At 39.9% G+C, this 20,483-nt stretch overlaps 1 protein-coding gene across 3 annotated transcripts in view; it reads right to left on the bottom strand.

Annotated features, from left to right (window-relative positions):
• l1cama (L1 cell adhesion molecule, paralog a) overlaps nt 1–20,483 on the bottom strand; it is a 60,325-nt gene that overhangs the window by 28,705 nt on the left and 11,137 nt on the right. The window lies entirely within an intron of this gene.

Below are 20,483 nucleotides of genomic sequence, written 5' to 3' on the forward strand. Positions count from 1 at the left end.
TTACATGAAATGAATGTTTCATATTCATGCACCTGTCGCTATTATAGACTTTTGCTTTGATCATGCACTTAATTAATTCGATATATAAAAGATTCAGTCACCGTTCTGTTAGCTTTATGCCACTTCCGTGATGAGCAAAATGACAGTATAATAACGTTCAAACAGCCAATTAACATGAACTAAATTTTCTATAATCTATCTAATTATTAACTCATCATATACACTATATTGCCAAAAGTATTCGCTCGCCTGCCTTCACGTGCATAACGTTTGAACCCTGCTTTGTGCACTGGTGCGTAGTTATGTTGGAACTGGTGTGGGTTACTTCCAATAAAAGGAACTCTTAATGCTTTAGCATACCAAGACATTTTGGACAAATTTATGCTCCCAACTTTGGGAACGGTTTGAGCACGGCCTCTTGCTGTTCCAACAGCGCACCAGTGCACAACACGATGTCCATAAAGACAAAGCTAATGGTGTTTGTGAATGGAATATTAGAGTGTTTGATATTTTTTTAAACCAGACAGTGACTAGTCTTATTCTCTGAGGGACACATTGACAGTATTTTTCAAGGTATTTCTTTTAACTTGAGGGACAAGAGGAACCAAATTCAGGATGGAAGCAAAACCAAGTAACCGAATGTTTCTTATTTAACAGGAACATTGACAAAGTTCACATGCAAATAGTTTCAGCATGAGTACAAATCCATTTTAACGACATATTGCTGATAAACACTTCATAAGGATTGTAAACAGTGCAGGCTGTTGACATTTCCTTTTTATATGCTCATTAAATAATCTAATCCATTGGAATGTGGGTGAAGTGGAGTTTATCATCAATAGCAGGAAAGGCATGAGAGTCAGCTTTGGGATTTGTGTTTTTAATGAGTTTAATGACTTTTTCTCAGAAAAACATCAACAATGTGAGAATTCAAGTTCATAACCTTAATGAAGCTTTCAGATCCAGGCGACAAAAAAAGAAAAATCCCTGACTATTATTCTTCTTAGATTCTTGAAAGATTCTCCATTTTATTTAATCAGATATACTGTAAATATCATTAGGATTGAGTTAAATAGTGATGGTAATCTGACCGATCTTGATGTTACAGTATAAGCTTGAAGATCCATTTGATGATTGAGGATAGTTCCACTTAAAAACCATAAGTGCATTTGATACAAACACTTTCGGGATGATGGCTTATGATTGCCATAGCTCTGATAGTTTTAGGACTGAAATTGCCATAACTGCTTTGTACCCAAGTCTCCATCAGTTAACATGAAACATCATCCATAAAAACCTCTGTAGTTAAATAGGGAGCGTGGAAGCTAACAGTGACCATTAAATTTATTCCCATTTTTATGATCGTGGTAGGACCTCCGATCAACATTCACACACTACAGACAATTTGGGAACACCAATTCGTCTAATCTGGACTGTGGGAGGAATTCGGAGTACCCGGAGGAAACCCACCAAGCATGGGGAGAACATGCAAACTCCAAACACACAGGTTGGAATCGCACCTGGACGCGGTAAGCTTCACAAAGTGGACTTTATGTTAACTAAAATGTATTTCCTGTTATGCAACTGCACTTTTAACCAGAAGGAATTTATTTATTCTCCCACTACCCATCATCCACATTATAACAGGTACCCTTCTGAGTCCTCTCAATGTTTCTTCCTTATGTCATCTAAGGGAAATTATCCTTGCCTTCATCGCCTCCATCTTGCTCATTAGGGATACACTGAAAAAGCTATACATTTCTACATTTTCAAGCATTTAAAATTCTGGAAATTCTTTATTCTGTCCACTGTGAAAGTGCTATGCAAATAAAATTCATTTGAATTGAATATGTTATAGCACAACCAGACCATTAAGGCACATCATCCATCAAGCTGAATCCATTGAAATCCAAACAAACACAAACAAATGTGATGTTTAATTTGCTTACCATGTCATTCCACTTAATATACCTTGACTGATTTGCCGGGGTGCCCCTGTGAGACTGAAATGAGTCCTACACGTTCCACTTTAACCCATCATCTTAGGTTTAGTAATGAATGACTCCAGACGATCCCTGCAGGGTCTGATATGTACAGTATGAAAAAATTATGATCATATGCTATGACCTTTAGAGGCACCATATTAAATACCTATGGGATTTGGAGCAATGTGTTAGATGGCTCTTTCTACCACCTTCGTCAAACCACCAACTGTGGGAATATCTTTTGAAGAACGGTGTATGTTGCTGCAGGGCAGTTCCAGAGACTTGTAGAATCATGCAATGCACAAGCATATTAAAGCTCATGTGGTAGATTGCGGTGGCTTATGATGGTCAGGTACTTGGGTATTATTATGAGAAATATGATTTAGGAAGATATTGATTAAGAACAATTACTGCAGTTAGCCTAATACTGTAGGTAATAACTGATAGGACCGATCATCCTTAAACTGATACATGTCTGAAAATGGACAACTGAAACAAGTTTAAAATGGAAGAGGGTGATTCCTAGTGAAAGCCCTGCAGGTGGTTCTTGTGTATTTAAAGATTTGCTTCCTTGAGAGAGAGGGACAGAAAGGGAGAGAGAGAGAGAGAGAGAGAGACGATAAGCATGTATTTGCACTGGTATCACTCATGCAGCAGGGGTGATGGCTTCCATCCAAAATCAGTTCACGCTCTCCATCTGGAGCTGAATCTGCCAACTCAGAGCACACAATCTATGCAGCGCGAATGTATGGCGCACTACGTCAAGCTCCCGCCTCTGATTTCAGATAAGACTCTCCGCTCAAGCAAACAAAGGGAGATCCCTGAGGACGTGTTCATGAAATCCATGTGACACAGAAAGGGCCGAGAGCAATAATGACACGGAGAGAATGAAGGAAGTGATAAAAGCGAGGCTGGGTCGCTGCAGGTCTTGGAACAGCAGGAAGCAGAGGCTGGGCTCTGCTGTAACCTGGCAGCACCGAGTGCCAGGCAACAGCGACCTTGGAGACAGAGGAAGGTTGAGAGGAGGAGTGAAAAAGAAGTGCGCTTTTATGCAGCTAGGCTATGGCAGAGAGATAGGAATAAGATATGCATTCCCTCCCTTTCGGCCCAAGTTTCCATTTTGTTGATAGCTGTTCCCGTCAGGTCAGGACACCGGTAAGTCATAAATATTTCACTGCTGTTTTTGGCGGTGACACAATGTTTGGATTGCTTGTGTGCGGCACACCAGACCATGTAATAACACTTAAAGAAGGTCACGTCCAAAAGAAATAATGTTAGAATGAGACTTGGATTAGACGGGTCATTAAGCACATCAGCTTCTATCAACCTTGAGCTTTTAAAGCTCCTTGAGAAATAGCATCGGGTTAAAGAGCAGCAGAATGAAAAGGAGGGAGAGCGATGGGGAGGCGGCCGAGGGCGGAGAAGATGGGAGATGGTGACAGCTTAGACAGTAATCCCCTCCCTACCTAAATCACACACCCTCTCTCCCCAATCAGTGTCACCTCCCGTCCACTCTCCTCATGTCTTCTATCTATCGTCTATCTCTGAGCCGGCTTTCGGGTTACGGATATGGCCTGATCAGACCATTGATCACACCAGGGCCTCGGCAGCCAATTACAGCCTGGCTAAGCCGCTGAAAGTGAAGGAATCAAGCTGCTGTGCTGGATATTTAGCAAGCGGCAGGAATCAGAGGTGTGTGATCAGCAGTTCAGTAAGACTGAAAGGGTGACTGGATTAGCAGATTTCCCACCCGCTTATCACCTAGCGATGTGTGATCAAACGCTAGAGCTAACTGGGCGACCAAACAAGCATGACGTGCCCACAGATGCCGAGGGTAAAAACTGAACACAAATCAGTAGAATAGTAAGTAAATTAATTCTGCTTGATGCACACGGTACAGTTGCTAGATTCAATGGAACATGTATAGTGAATTTGATAATAGACAAATGCCACGCCTTAAGAATTTTTACCTTAAGAACTGAAATTTTGCAAGAAATTTGCCTCGACATGCAAAGCATTTTTGATATACGAGTGAAGGAACCGAGCCGAACCGAACCCCAACAAGTTTACATATTTATTGTGAGGTTTTTTGCATTTTGTGCAAAATTTAGTGAAGACATACCACCGAGTGTCCGAAGAATTTTAGCAAGGACATTAGCAAAAAAAATAAAAAATGAAAGCCACTTTCATCTTCATTATAATTATAGTGTTGGTAATTTGTAATATTGGTATGTTTGGGTGGCTGGAACGGATTATCTGCATTTACATTATTTCCTATAGGAAAATGTGTTTCACAATATGAAATTTCGCCCTAAGAACTCGCCTACAGAACGGATTAAATTCATATGCAGAGGTATCTCTGTATGTGGTTTGACCAGATTTACAGTATAAACCCTGTTAAAAAAGACAGCTAGGCTAGATTTTGAAATATAATCTGTAGATCCTCTTCCCAAAACATGCAGAATCCTTCTGCAGCACCATTGACTACCAATTCAGGCCTTATCAAAAAATTAATTGTTCATTCATATTCAGTTAGCGTAGCTAATTCATCTATTAAATTTCTATTCAATTTTATCTGAATACTGTAGCACTTTTAATGTCACAAACCAGCATTACAGATTAAAAAGCATATAGAAATAAATAGAAAATGCACAGAAAAAGTATAGACTCTAACTATCTGTTTCTCCCTGATGAGCGAGCCGAGGGTGGCAAGGAAACAGCATGTTTTTATTTAAGATTGGAAGTATCCCACGCAAACATGGGGAGAAGATGTGAAACTCTCCACAGTGCTCATTAATAAGCTGGAGAGCCTGGAGCTGTGCCACTGAATAGCTAATTAGCTCTAATTAATGCTAGTTAACTTCCTAACGTTATGTAAGCTCACTGCAAGTGAACATAGTTGTCGTTACCTTCCAACTAACCACAACACTAACGGAATACCAATCAGCCTACTAATATTGAGTAGATCCTCCTTTTGACACCAAAACAGCCCTTCGAGGAATGGACTCCACAAGACCACTTAAGGTATGCTGTGGTTCCTGGCACCAAGCCATCAGTCATTATCTGAAGGAATGTATCTGTTCAGCTACAATGTTAAGGTAGAGTACATGTCAAAGTAACATCCACAGTGCCTCCACCGTCTTGCCTTCGCTCCCATAGTGCATACACACCCAGGCAGCAACATTATGTAAAAGAAAACCCAATTCATCAGATCAGGCACCTTCACTTGCCTATTGTAGGCGCTTTTGGCAATGGACACGAGTCAGCCTCACCGCCCCATACACAACAAACTGCGATGCACTGTGTGTTCTGACACCTTTCTTTTGGAATCAGCATTAACTTATTCAGCAAGTTGAGCTACAATAGCTCTTTTATTAGATCAGATAACAAGACCGAGCCGTCACTCTTCACATGCTTTAGTGAGCCTTGGCAGCCCATGACCCTGTCGCCAGGTCAGTGGTTTTCCTCCCTTGGCCCACTTTTGGTGTAACCTGACAGCTGCGACTGGGAACATTACACAAGAGCTTTGGACCCAGTCCTCAAGCCATTACAATCTTGCTCTTGTCAGAGTCGTTCGAAAGGAAAAGCTCCCTGAGATGGTGATAGGAAGAAACTTTGAGAGGAACCAGACTCAACAGGGAACCCATCCTCATCTGGGTGAAACAGAGAGCAGGAATTGATCTGCACTCACACTGTGTGTTAGGTGGAAGCCGGTTCAGCATAACAGTTGATGTTAATTGATGTTAATATGGAGTCCAGATAGCTTATTGGAGGCTCAGGTAAACTTGTAGGAAATTTCAGTCCTGAACTATCGAGCAGCCACAGCCAAGTCAACCCGTCTTCATGGTAGACTGAAACCGTCCCCAGACACCAGACGCATTCCAAAGAGACACATGGGGAATCCATGTGATGAGATCTCCAACCAGAAGTGGGGCACCAGGATGGTTCAGACAGGTCCAGAGGGCAGAGGAACAGAGGTCACATATCAAACCTTTTTATGAAAAGTTCAAGCTGAGAAAAACATTTATTATCAATTAATCTTTTTTATGCTTTATTCATCCTGCTATGTTCAACCAGGAATTTTACAGCTTTCCCTCCCTCCTCTTTTCAACCAGGAGCTTCTGCTCATTAAGCCATTTTGCCCAGCAGGAGGCTTTCTTCACAGGGCTGCAACTGGATTCCTTGATTGAGGGAATTTGACAGCCAAATTGCTTGGAAATTTAATCATATTAAAGGGTCTAAACATGCTTTTGTTGGCCCTGACCGGTCATATCAAGTATGTAGCAGATACAATGAGTTATAGCCACAACATTATTTTCCCTGGTAATGATCTGTGCATACTGTTCTCAAATATCATGACTGAGAAAGGCGGTTTATATTTTAACACAGCTTTACTTTATAGATTCTTGATGCACTGGTCATAGGTCTAAGCTAAAACAGTGAAACGTATAGCCTCGTAATTGAATCTCCATCCAAATAAACTCCCCTCGGGTGCTCATCACAAGCCAAAGTCGGAGATTAGAGCCAGGTATAGATAAGCTGTCTACACTGGCTTTGCCTTGTAACCATATGTGTAATGGAGACTGAGACAGTGAACAGGGATTTAGGGTTCCACGGATTTGCTATAAAACTGTTCCTGATAGCATCTTAAGCTGCCTCATTAGCCAGGTCAGAGGACAAGTAGAAGCTTTCGCCCACCAGCCATGTGACTCCACGGACCACTCTGAGCTCGACTCCGTGTCGAACGTGATATAATAAACCATGGAATTGGAATCTGTTGCCTAGGTAGGAGAAAAAGAGGTTCGCACTCGTCGGACAGCATCGAGCATCTGCCAACATATTTAATTATCTTTGCACAATGATGCATGGGAATGGAAAATATCTTGCAGTTAACAATTAGAATTATAGACGCACTTACTAATTTGTAACGCCTCTGTACCACCATTGACATCTACATTGAGCATTCTTCCCTGGTTTGAACATGACAAAATCATACATTAAGAGCAGCTAGGATAAGGAAATTACATGCACAGGGAGCATGGACTGACACCATGGGACACGCCAGGTTCGCCGAGCTGCATCTTAATGACCTGTTGTCAGAGCGACAGCAACAGGAGACGCCCCTGTGGATTCCCCCCGTCACTCGCTCCTTATCAAGCAGCACCATCGAATCGCAATCATTTTTTTTTTCATAATTACCTCATTTCCGAAACTGCTCATCCAAGCACCCGTTTAAATCACTCTGTTCTTTGACATTAAGCAAGCTCTGAACTCTAAACACGTCTTCTTGTTACAGCAAGTAAACAACATCAAAATGGCCTCGGAGTTTAACCCAGAGGCGAGAGCGTTCACATCTCGGAGAGTGTGGACACGCATACTGTAGGCGTTGTCCTGCCATGCCTGCTCTTTAATCATTTATTATCTCCAGCTGTGAAGATGTGAATCACAGAGGAGAAGGCGAATAAATGAGTATGTGCATGCCCTTAACCCTCCATCGGGACGTCCCTGAGGGGCTGTCTACCTGTCTACCTGTCTGCCTGTCTGTCTGTCTGCCTGGAAAAGAAAGAAGGAAAGAAAGATGGACCAGAATGAGGAGACAGAGAGAGAAATTCAAATGAGTGAGAGAGAAGTGAATGAGGAGATGAGGAAAGTGATTAAACTGGGAGAAGAAGAAGAAGAAGAAGAACAGAAGAGACGGACCTGCCAATGTGAAGGTGAGCTTGTAATTCATAAAGAACCCCTACAGAGTAAATTATTTATAGCCTCTCTTTTCCATGTCAGTGCAGTTTGCCCCGAATTCACCAGGATTCATAATTCATTTCGCCGCCTTCATCGTATACTGCCAGTCTGGCCGCCGTCTCTCTGTCACGTTCTCTCTGTCTGGGTGTCTTCTGCACAGCCTCATCTGCATGCGACAAGCCTGTGACACCACCAAGGTAAACCCAGTGATAATGAGAGGCACAAGGGGCACAATGCATCCATGTGAAATGATAATGTGCCCTCCCATAATGCACTGCTGGAGCAGCGTACTGGATTACTCCAGGTCTATAAACATTTCGTTTATCTCACAGAGTGGAGCCATTTTGAGCAAAAGAGCAATTATTGCGGCTGATAAAAAGTCAATATCGCATTACCGTGGCTGCCTTTTAAGTGCGTATATATATATATATATATATGTGTGTGTGTGTGTGTGTGAAGTGTGTATGTGTGTTTTACAGTAATATGGCACATAGTGAGTGGCTACTTCCTTTTATATATTTATTTGTATTATCTTTTTGTTGATCGCTGCTCTTTACTCCTGATCTCCTGCTCGGCTGCCCTTTACACTCCCGCTCTCCATTTGACTCCATCCGGCTTTTGGAAGTCATCAATGTGCCAAGACTGCTGACAACAGACATGTTTTTTTTTTTTTCTTGCACGATTGACTGGACGTCCCAGCACTCGGTCTGTCCGTGTCTTCCTAAAGGCTTGTAATGTGGGCAGACAGCTCTGGAGCGCACAGAGCATCTTAAAAGCTCCTGGGAGCTGACCTGCACTTACACACTCACACACTTACGAATAAGAAAAACCATGCACACATAGACACACAAAGACATGAAAGAGTTTCAGGCATCATCCATCTGCCTCGAAACCTTCTCTTATACGCTACCCTGCATCGTCCTCATTCTCGTCCTCATCTTCATCTCATCCACATGCTTTAACTCGTTTAATCTAATAATAATAATAATAATAATAATAATATAATTCCTAAAATTAAAGGTTATGATGAAAGTTTATGATGAAAAATTCCCAAAAGGGGTTTTAGCCCACTTTCTTTGTCCAGGTTGCCATGACAACAGGGTCTCCACAGGCCCCGCACATACAGATTTAGTTATTCATACACACACAGACACACGTGTCACACGGCAGATACATGGTCAGATACACAGCCAGAAACCGTGCATAGCGCCAACTCCTGAAACGTATATATTCATTGGTTTGCAAACTTATATAGACGCCTGTCTGTCAGTCAGCCTGTCCTGTCCTGTCCTGTCCTGTCTGTCTGTCTGTCCTGTCTTGTCTTCCTCCCGGGTAGGAGAACCCATCAACTTTTATTTATTTATTTATTTACTGAGATTTTAGCCTCCGGCTTTAATAAACGATGTAGCGAATAAAAGAAATGGTAAATAATTGAAGGCTCTGACTCATTAAAACGAGAGTGTAGAGGGAATAGACGCTCCCAGTGGAGGCTTGTAGGAGAGACAAGAAGAAAGAAAAGATCTGTAAGAAATTTGTGTATGATACAGACATGAAAAAAAAAAGACGCACTTCACACCAGAGGAATAATCCGTACACAGATCCCAGAGTGAACCAGAGCCAAGCATTACAAGGAGTTGATCATACGTTGCCGTATGACTGAAATCTTCTTCGGATTATTGTTCTGATCTTCTGGAAATTATTTATACTTGAAAGTCTCAGTGAGAGGGACTGGAGTATGGTTCTGCTGAGAACATCAAAGTGAAATTTCAGGGATTGCTAAAATTTAAAGCAAAAATCACTGAGTAGAGAAAGAGCAAACAGAATTAAAATCGCAGCTCAACAGCTCAACATGCATTTGTAGACATATTAAATCACCTGCAGAATCGGTCAACACATGAGTTAATAGGTGCTCTGAAAACGGTGCATTTCTAAATAATTGCTTTTCTGCAATTCTCTGAACACATGATGTCCCAAAATAGGCGCACACATAAGGGAATAACCTGATAATAAAATGCCGTGGGATATCTAATGTGTGTGTATGTGTAAGTCTTGTGCTTGGTGACTGTAAACCTCCTTCTCCAGAGTTTTCCAGGCATATGCCTTTCATTCATTCACACCTCATCTCTGGATGTCTCCAGAGCTCATGTGACCTCTGCAGTCGTGTGCAAATGCTTCTATCCAAGTCTGCCAGACCCCAATTAAAACATGTTCCTGGGGTGGTATACAGTACAGTACCTGCATGTTTTTTTTTCTCCTTATGCATTCACATATGCATATATACACATTCACTGAACTCTCGTGCTCCTTCAACCTTCTCACCATCACTATTCCATAATGCAACTCCATTCCTGACATGTTCCTCTAACATCCTGATATCTTTAATAATATCTTTTTCTAGGAAATAAGAAATAATTCTTTTGACTGTGTAAAGCTGAAATAAACAAATAAAATTGAATTGAATTGAATTGAATATCAAACTAGGTCTGCAGGTATGAGAAGGGGCGGGGCCGCTAGAATGGGCGTGGCTGGTCAATTATCATCGTTAATGCATCTCGGACTTTCCCCGTGGCTATTAAAATGAGACGGGGAGTTAAGCTGGAGGGCCGGAGGTGTAAAGCATCGTGCAGCGGACACTAAGAATGTGAAGAGTGGCATGCAAGCAGGGTGATGTCAGGCGCCACAGGGACTTCAAAGGTAAGAACTGAATGCGGTTGTTTGATCATTGCTTCAAGGACAGCCACAAGAGGACTGCACTAGCTCTCGCAGTACAAGAGCCAGCTCTCGTAATCCTGCCGCTAAAGAGAAAAAAAGGCCACTGTGCTTCATGTTTAGGGCCCCGTTCAAACTCCCATGTGCGGCCACACCCAAGGAGAGCTGGGAGGGGCTGGTTGGCCAATACAGTGAGAGGTGCCACTTCAATAATAATAATAATTAGAACTTTATTAATCCCAGAGGGAAATCGCTTCTTCGCATATCCTAGGGTCAGGGCGCAGGGTCAGCCATGATACGGCGCCCCTGGAGCAGTTAGGGTTAAGGACCTTGCTCAAGGCCCCAACAGTGGCAACCTGGTGGAACTGGGGATCGAACCGCCAATCTTCTGGTCAGTAACTCAGTGCCTTAACCCTTTGAGCTTCCACTGCCCCAAAATTTCCCTGTTAAGGAGCATGCAGAAGCCGCTGCCCACGTGGGCCCACTCTTCCCGCCGCCTTTACCCACCAGCCTTGTGCTGGACACTGGTGCCATCCATGACTAATATCTTACATGAAGTTTCATTCCACTAAACAGCGATACTCAGTAATTCCCAATGGAATTTTCCACTTGCCTTATACTAATATATACCTCAGTATACTATCACCATGCAAATGCATGCATTCACACCTCACATTCACATCTATACGGTAGTCTTTCAATCAGCACTATTAGTTAATGAAAGGCAATCCTACTTCTGTAAAAAAAAATGTACATTAGGCACACACTTTAATTACCCGTTATTTAAATGTAAATGTGTCTTCCGGGGCTGGCAACTCGTCTTCTGAGGATCATCCGACCCACAGACAACAAATCGCTAAAGCAGAATTTAAACAACAGGTTTGTGCTTACCTTGTTCCACACAAGATCCTACTGACTACGCCATTCTGTCATGGCAAATTTCAGGGTCTTTCCAGGAAAATTTAAATCACACTTTGAGTAGAGAAAGAGCAAACCAAAATGTGTTGAAGAACAAATAGGATTAAAATTGCAACCCCAAATATCTGAACCGGACGGTCTCAAGAGGTTTCGATGCCCCAAGAGTTCTATCTTCAATGCTAATCTGCCAATCACTTTTGTAAGTCGCTTTAGATACTTTAAGAGTGTTTGCCAAATGTTTAAATGTACAGTATATGTAAGTCCAAAAGCCAAAAGAGTTGGTTCTCTTTCCGAGCATGGGTTTATATATCTAAAAACCACCATGTTGCTCCTCCTTGTTTCTTTGTCTGATCTACTATTTATTAATAATTCATAAGTTATACAATTTGTATGTTATATACAAGCTCACTTTATTCCCAGCCTTCTTCTTTCAGTCTCATAATTATTCACACATGGGTTGTCTTCTCGAGCTCGGCAACGTCATTTGCTAAGGCCTACTTCATGTCTTGTTTTTGATGAGTGATTTGGTAAGTTCTGCTTTTTGAGCAGATTCTCTGTGCCATTCCATCAGATCACTTCATGTCACTCCAATCTTTCTTCTAACCTCCTAACCCAATGTATAAGTTTTCTAGGCATCTGATGTCCCTCTTATTGGCCTGTTGTGCACCTTCTATGCTCTAATGTAAATGTAAATTACATTTAATGAGAAATCTTCTACTTTTAAAGCTCTGGCGGACAGTTTTACTTATTGCTTATATTTCTTATATTTAAATTTATTAATTTAATAAATAATCATTTTTATGCTTTTCCCTGTTTTTTTGTTTGTTTGTTTGTTTGTTTGTTCTAAAATGTATACATGACATCTCTGACCAAAGAGGAAGTTAGTTTGACCATCCGTGCTAGAACTGACTCTGCTTAAGGGAAGTTAGTCTTATGATATTTCATTAGACTTAGAAAAAAACTTGTTTACTGCACGCATCCATCCTCAATATAATGTTGCATCACGTCTGATTGAAATTATTATTTTTTGGGGCAGCATTAAATGTTAAATGATATTAAGTGTTTATCCTAGTTGACTTACTTATTCAATTCTATGCACTAAAATATTATTATTATTATTATTAATAATAATAATTATTATTATTATTATTTATACTTTTGCTATATGATACATAATTGAAGCCCACAGAAAACAATGAACTTTTTCTTTTTTTTACAAAGGGTTTTTTTATCGCCAATACAACTCTGTCTTTCTGAGTTCAAATATAATCTTATAGAATGGAAATGTTGCAATTCTCTCTCTCTCTCAAAAAAAAAAGTAAAGAAATAAAACCCTGTTATAACCTGACAGCCCAAAATAAATCACACCAGTGTGGTCTCAGTGTGTACATCAGCAGATTTAGGCTATATGTCTCTCTTCAACTTTGATGATCCCAGCTATTACATATACAGAAATATAAAACCTATATTGTACTATCATTACATATCCTATAGCTACAATCTAATGTAAAATATATTATTGTTAATCATGTTTTATTCTGTTCCTTTTATGCCTACTGATCATATTTCTTTTTGTCCTCCAAAAAAGAGAAAGGCAAAACTCAGTGATCAATACTCTTTTACTCTGGGAATGGCCATTCAATACAAATCAGCATAAATTCCACTACTATAACTATTACGTGTCTTTAAAGGGTACTACGGGAACACTCTGTAAAAGAGGAACTCTCTACTGCATGGTTTTCGTAGGGACGAACCTCAGAATCATTCAGAATGCGAAACTGGTCTGGTTAGTTGTCTACTTGTTGTGATCATGCATACATATATTTCATAGATATTTTGTTTAAAATACTCCCTGCACCTATTGTGCGCAAGACATCCATATCCATGTCCATATCTCATACCTGCATTTGTTATTTATTGTTAATATGCCACTTCTGTTTATCTGCTACTCCATATTAATGATGTCATCTTTTTTACATGCACTTCGCACAATGACAGTAAAGTTGAATCGAATCTCTCAGAGGTGTTCAAGTCAAACCAGGACTTTTGAGGATGAAATTTCTCACAAAAAAAAACATGAAACTGTAATGGCTCAAAGCAACATTTAGGAAGTGATCTTTAAATACCGACCGATAAATGGTCTGATGCGTATGTCTGTGGGAACTGTCCACACAATCATTCACGGACACTACTGGCACATGACAGGAACTTAGCTTGGAAATATTGCCACATGACCTCGCTCCAAGCAAATGCACACTGGGTGCATTATAAGTGCATTATAGAGAAAAATAATGGTAGCTTTTACTCTCATAACAATGTACTGTCAAAAGTCCTGGTTTGACTTGAACACACTGTAGTGCAATGTAATCAAATATTTATTTATTCTGCAATACCCATTTCTCAGGACACAGGTTATAAGCGCCCACTACTATTTCTTTCAAGCATTTTTTGGTTGAAAGAGCATTCTTTATCTGCTGCTCTGGGATTACACACAACAAACACGTATCCAGTCACCCAGTTACCCAATTTCACATTGCTCAATAAACCCTGAATAAACCTAATGTAATAATCACTAAAGATACAAAAAAAGCAATTTTTCACCAAATTGTTAATCACGTTATGTACGTAAGAGGCTCCGTGTCCAAGCATGCCGATTCTACTCCCAATTGTCTTCGACAGAACAAGCTCCGTCTCCCTGGAATTTTAACACATCCAGTAGTGATGGGAATTCCAGCTCATTTCCAGGAGTCTCAGCTTACCATGAAGAATCAACATTTTCCACTGGCAAATAGTTTGCTGTTTTTTCCCCGTCACTTTCGTATTCTAGTAGAGTGTTTGCACTTGTTTGTAAAAAAAATATATATTTTTTTAAATACGATTCATTGCTTTGTATAAAATCTATTTAAATAAAGTCTGAGTCAGAGTCAAACACATCTGACAAATCATGCAAACGACCAGTTCAAAAAATGCAAACTGGCTTTCAAACGACAAGAGTTTGATCAAAGCGCCGACTTGTTTGCAAGTTACACTGAACTAACAGTTTACAGTTTATTACAAACACGGGTCCATGTGCTCCTGCTCCAACACTCACTCCCTGGCTAACCTTTCCAAAGTCTTGCCTTGTCTATTTAATATTCACATTCGGAATATCTCATTATTCAGATTGATATCTAGTCCATGTGGTACTTTTAATTAGGCCAGAAATATATTTGAGGTTAATGGGCTCATAACAGCAATCGTATTATGAACCTTTTTCCCAACTTCGCTTTTTATCTGACTTTTGATCTTTGGTCAGTTTTTTTTTTTTAAGACTTGATATTTTTACTACCAGCAGCCCTCAAGCTGGAAATTTGCTCTTTTCACTGGCACAGAGTGGCGATACAGGATATATAGAGATTTGTGATGCCATTCAGAGACCTGACAGCAGATCTCTCAGTCGTGCCCTGCTGAATGTATTTAAGGACATGCTTTACTTGATTTCATTTATGTGAAAAAAAAAAAAACACAGTTATTTGAGACAGATCTTTGTTTTAACCCTTGAGGCATGTGTGCATGTTTCTCTATTAGGGTCTCTGGGCTTGTCTATAAGCTTAAATTCTACAGAGATGAACAAAGACATTTGCAGTTTTAGTGTATTGTGATACAGCTCATTAAGCACAGTCAGCAGTTATTATATAATAATAATAATAATAATAATAATAATAATAAACTATGACAATTTTTTTTTATTTAGCTTGTTGAAGGCATATAATATTTTAGATTAAGCAGATGAAGATTAAGTAATTAAGTAAAGATTAAATAATTAGCATATTGCATTTTAAGTAAAATATAATATCTGCAAAAAGTACATTTGTGGAAAGTTGAAATATGTCAAATAATATTAAAGTTAAATAATAAACAATAATTCTAAAAAAAAAAAAAAAAAAAACATCTCTTACCCAGTGCAATCCCCCCCCCCCCCCCAAAAAAAAAAAAAAACTGATCCATCAAAAAACAGAGCCTTTCTGAAAATAGTTATAATAATTAAACGTAGATGGACAGATAAAGTGCTTCTGGCCTCACAAACCTTTCAAACTAAATAGTTTCCAAAGTATAACAGACCCGGCTCTTCCATCACGCACTTCCAGGAGCCATTAAGAAATCATTCGCAAAAGCTGACACACAGCGACAGTGCAGAGGAAGCTAAAAGCCTGTTGAGATACATCAGAGACATCAGAATGTACATTTTGAACACTAACGCATCAGAAAAAAGACTGAGCAAAATGATCCAGTGTTATCTGGTACATGCTAAACCCTACATGATAAAATGTGTGGAAAGAACCTTAAAGAAAATTTCAATAAATACACATCTTACTGTATATCCTATATCAGAGTTTAAATGTTTTGAGACCTCAACTTTAGCCTTTGAACATTTTATTTAATGTCATATTTGTCGGGGTGTATATAAGCTGCAAGTCTCATATTTAAAATAGTGTTTTTTTCATCCATTTCCATTTAATAAACTCTCCAGACATAAGAGACAGATGATATCAATAAGCAGCAAAATGCTGATCATAAAAGTGTCTTTCTTGAAAATGTTACATAAAAACATTTGAATATTTTAAGGGAAATAGTTTTATTGGACAATTTATTTGGACAACAAGGTCTTAGAGTCTTGAGGAAGAATGGAGAGACATGATTTGGGGAGCGGTATCATCTGCTGGTGTTCCTTCATTGTGGTCCAAAGTCAACACAGCCCTCTACCAGGAGATTTTAGAAGACATCATACTTCCATCTGCTGACATGATTTATGGAGTTGCTGTTTGGTTGTCACTTTGGACTCATTTGTTTATAGGAGATTGTTACAGAAGCGATGTGGTTTGTTTTGCAGACCTTCTTCTGTTTTCTTTTTAGGCAGAAGAGCCTTTCTCCTCACAACCTTTCCAAACGAACAGTATTTACTTACTGTAGAACTTCACATTTATATATATATATAAACCGTGGCCTCCATGGCCTCATGTCCTTCATGGTGAATATGAGGCTTTGTTATATCTAAGCGTGTAGCTGAAGGTATAAGTGCTCCCCTGGGTTTGGTAATAAGTGGCCTATGCTAAGGAGAGCCCAGCTGCCACTGGGTTGTTTGACATGCTAGGCAAGGTCAGAAATTCCTCAGGGACTAAACCCCTCCCACTCACACACACACTCTCTCTCATCAACCCCGCCTCACCATTCTAATCTTTCATTACTGCTATGCTGCACCATCAGCCAACATGGCTATTTACAAGCCGTCATATTACAACAGACTGGGAAAATGACCAGGCTAAGTAGTTTATGTAGTTACTTTGTTCCATTAGACCATCCGGCATCTTCTGAAGCTATCAGTCCCCATCAGTTTGGATAATTCATGATGGTCCAGAAGATAGATTTGTTGTAAAAGTGTTGTGTAAACGCTGGCCTGTGTCCACCGTCTCGCTCAGAGTGCAGGGGAAACATTTGCAGGCATAATCTCCAATGAACCTAACCTGAGCTTCTTCTACATGGACATGGGAGTTTATTGGAAGGACACTGCCTGATTTAGTATGCCACAGAATTTGCATCAGAAAACAGTGTGCTGTCAATAAGAGGATGTCAAAGCAGCAGAGCAATGGTTAAATAGAACAACCGTGATGTGAATTACAAATGAGCGCAGACACAACCTTGCCTAATTGGAAGTGCTGAATTTATTCGAAGCTTAAACCAAGTGCAGAATTCTCAAATCTGATTGGTCAGTTGGCGTTGATCAATTTTACATAGGTTTGTATTAATTCCTTTGTTCTAATAAATTATTGTTTTATTATCTTTTGAATGGTTTACCACTTAATGCTGTATACAGGGTTGCGGGGAGCCTGGAAACTTAAAGAATGAGGTTGGGTACACCCTGGCCAAGTTACCAACTACAGGCACACACACACTACAGGCAATCTGGGAACGCCGATTAGCCGAATCTGCATGTCTTTGGACAGCAGGAGAAAACCGGAGCACCCGGAGGAAACCCACTAAGCACTCGGAGAACATGCGCACAGAGGTAGTACTTGAACCTGGCTTGGAATTAAACTTGGACCCTGGAGGTGCAAGGCGACAGTACTAATCCACCATGCTGCCTAGAACGGTTTAAAAGCATGTTGGAACCGATTTAACAGTATTTAACTATAAATGGATAAAAGAACAAACTTTAAGGTATATGGGGGGGGAGGGGGAATCTTAGTGGTGCAAGTCTTGGACTGCTGATTGGAAGGTCCCAGGTTTAAACCCCAGCACCACCAAGTTGCCAATGTTGAGCCCTTGAGCAAAGACCTTAACCTCCAATTGCTCAAATTTATAATGACATAAAAATGTAAGATGCTCTGAATAAAGCTGTGTGCCATAAATGGCCAAGTGGACTTTACTGTTATTGCATGTAATAATAGTAACTCTACTTCATATCATACCACCTCAGTATTGTTTTAATACCCGCTAAATCACGTTTCATTTCTTATTTAATTAAATTTATTGTGAGAAAAAAAAATCTCTCTTTGAAAATGCAGGAAGATGTAGCTAACATTCTCTCTAAGATGCTAATTTCTTGAATCCAGATGCTTGCTTTTCCACTAACCTTGTTAAAACTTTTTATTCTAAGTGCTTTTCATGTAATCGACTCAATTACCTCTGAGGGGGTAAGTACAGGAACGTAAAGTAAACTGCTTAGTTAAGCATAGGCACCAGGATTGCCTGGATGGATGGACAGGAATACAGTCCTTTCTGAGCTATCGTGTGCCTGCATGTTCATTATCAAGGTAGTTAACCAGATTGTTGCCTCCTTCTCCTCCTCCACCAGATCTTTCCCTTATGAATAGCCGTAGACATCAGCACAGTCACACACGCATACAAACAAGCCCATCAGTTGAGAGTGATTTGACTACCATTCAAATGGTCTAGTGGGTTGCAGTGAGGGAGCAGACTCATTCAGCACATTGCCAGAATCTGTACATATCTCAGAGTATTAGAGGTTTAGAGCAGGGAAATGGACACTTTCTACACCCTGCTGTTCTCTGATGAAGGTCACTCATCCATATCGCATCTCAACGGTGCGGATGCGAACAAGGTGTCGATACTGACCGGCCTTCTTCTTGTTCTACTCCAATCACCATGGCAACCTTCTGACTCCAGCAGCATGAAGCCCCACCCATTTTCCTCCCCCATCCTCCACTCCACATCTCCTTTAGCTCTGCATCTGTTGCTATGTTCTCCCTGGAACATCTCCATTTTCTCATTTTCTCTTCTATAATATGAATCCAAGCTCGAAATCGTTAAGAAAGAAATTTTTACTTTTTATAGTGTTATTTCATTGCTGCCACATTATAACAGGTGCCTACAAAAAACATCACCTGTAGAAGTTACTGCATCCTCCATTAATGCATCTCAAAAAGAGCTCCACTTCTTACAAATTACAATAGCAGCCAATGTTTTCTAGACATTTCTATATGTTCAATTTCTTATTCAACACTTATCTTAAGAAACAAAACCCTCTATTAATTTCATTAACAATTAATAGACATCCATCAGACTTCCTGAAATCAAGCCAGTTGAGGTTTTCCATTCAGTTACAGTGCACTGAAGCTTTGGCTTTGTTTTACCACACAAGTAATTAAGGCTGGCTAATGGGTCCTGATTAACAGACTTCGAAATGTCCTTGAGAGGTCGGGAAAAAAAGCATCTCAGAGAGGAGATGCAAGACAGCAAAACAACAACAACAACAGACCAAAAACCCTGTCCAAACAGAAAAGCAAATAACAGAAGCATACCTTGAGCAACACTGCTGAGCCTAGACTGGACCAAAGGAAACAACACCTGATCATAACACCACTATGCATGATGGGTACATTCTCTTCTTACCCTGACGCACACATCACTCTGGATAGGGTCGATCTGGACTCATTAGACAACAAGTTTTTTTTTCTATTTCTACATCTTTTTGGCAAGCAGTGTGTTTTCTACTGTCTCTCTTTTTACAGTACTGTTGAATGCTTTTGAATAAGAAAATGTTGGTGTTGATTAAATTTCTATAAGGGCAGCTCAGACAGTTATTTGACTGCTAAAAAACTTTTTGATGTATATTAGTGTACAACCCTATATGAACTACAGTACATAATAATATCCAACAAAAAGGCTTGGATGGTGGATGTGCCACATGAGCATTTTCAGAAGCATGATAATGGTTGGGATGATGACATTTTCTGGTATTTATTTAGAAGAATGTTTCCAGTTCCACTATGTAATGATAAATTTAATGATAAATAAATAAATAAAAAAAATGATAAAGAATTTGTCGATTTACATTTTTATCATTTGTCAGACACTGTAACACACCGACTTACAGAAGGTGGAAGGGGATTTATCTCATTTATACAACTAAGCAGTTGAGGCTTATGGGCTTTGCTCAAGGACCCAGAAGGGGCAGGGATTTGAATTCATGAAATTCTGATCAGTTGTTCAATGTAATGGTAATAATACTATGTCGGGTCCTTCTCAGATGTTCAGCCACAGTAACACAGAAGACAGTAATTATTGGCCTTCCACAGATGAGGTGATATAACAAATGATACAAATTCCATTGTGTATATCAAAGCGTGCCTTCATTTAAAAAAAAAAAAAAACAACAACACCACACTGCACACTTTCTTCGCTCTTGCTCGATGCCGCTGAGAGCTTCACACTGTTCAGAAAAACAAGGAAGGTTCAAAATCTTCAAAATCAAACCATGTTAACATAAAAAGCTGGAGAATTCCACTTCAGTCTCAGTTGATCTTGCCATTATTAACACCAGCTGGAGTTATGATGCCAAGCTGAATCCAAAGCACCTCACGCACCTCTACAGCTGTCATAAAGCCCAAGCAATTTATTGAACAAACGGAAGCAGATCGCTCTCAGAGAAAAATCATCTCGGTGGCCGCATGGGGAGCGATGCGACCAACTGCGAGACAACCTTGTGTCCTTGTCCTACATCCAAGATGAAAAAAAAGGGAAAAAAAGAAGGAAAAAAAAAATATATATATATATATTCTTCCTCTATTCCTTTACAATGTTAATGTGAGGACAGTCTGTCCTGTCTGTCTCTGTCCTTCTTTGCACTTGCTC

This window comes from Clarias gariepinus, chromosome 22, assembly GCF_024256425.1.
Source record: "Clarias gariepinus isolate MV-2021 ecotype Netherlands chromosome 22, CGAR_prim_01v2, whole genome shotgun sequence".
Classification (NCBI taxonomy): Eukaryota; Metazoa; Chordata; class Actinopteri; order Siluriformes; family Clariidae; genus Clarias; species Clarias gariepinus.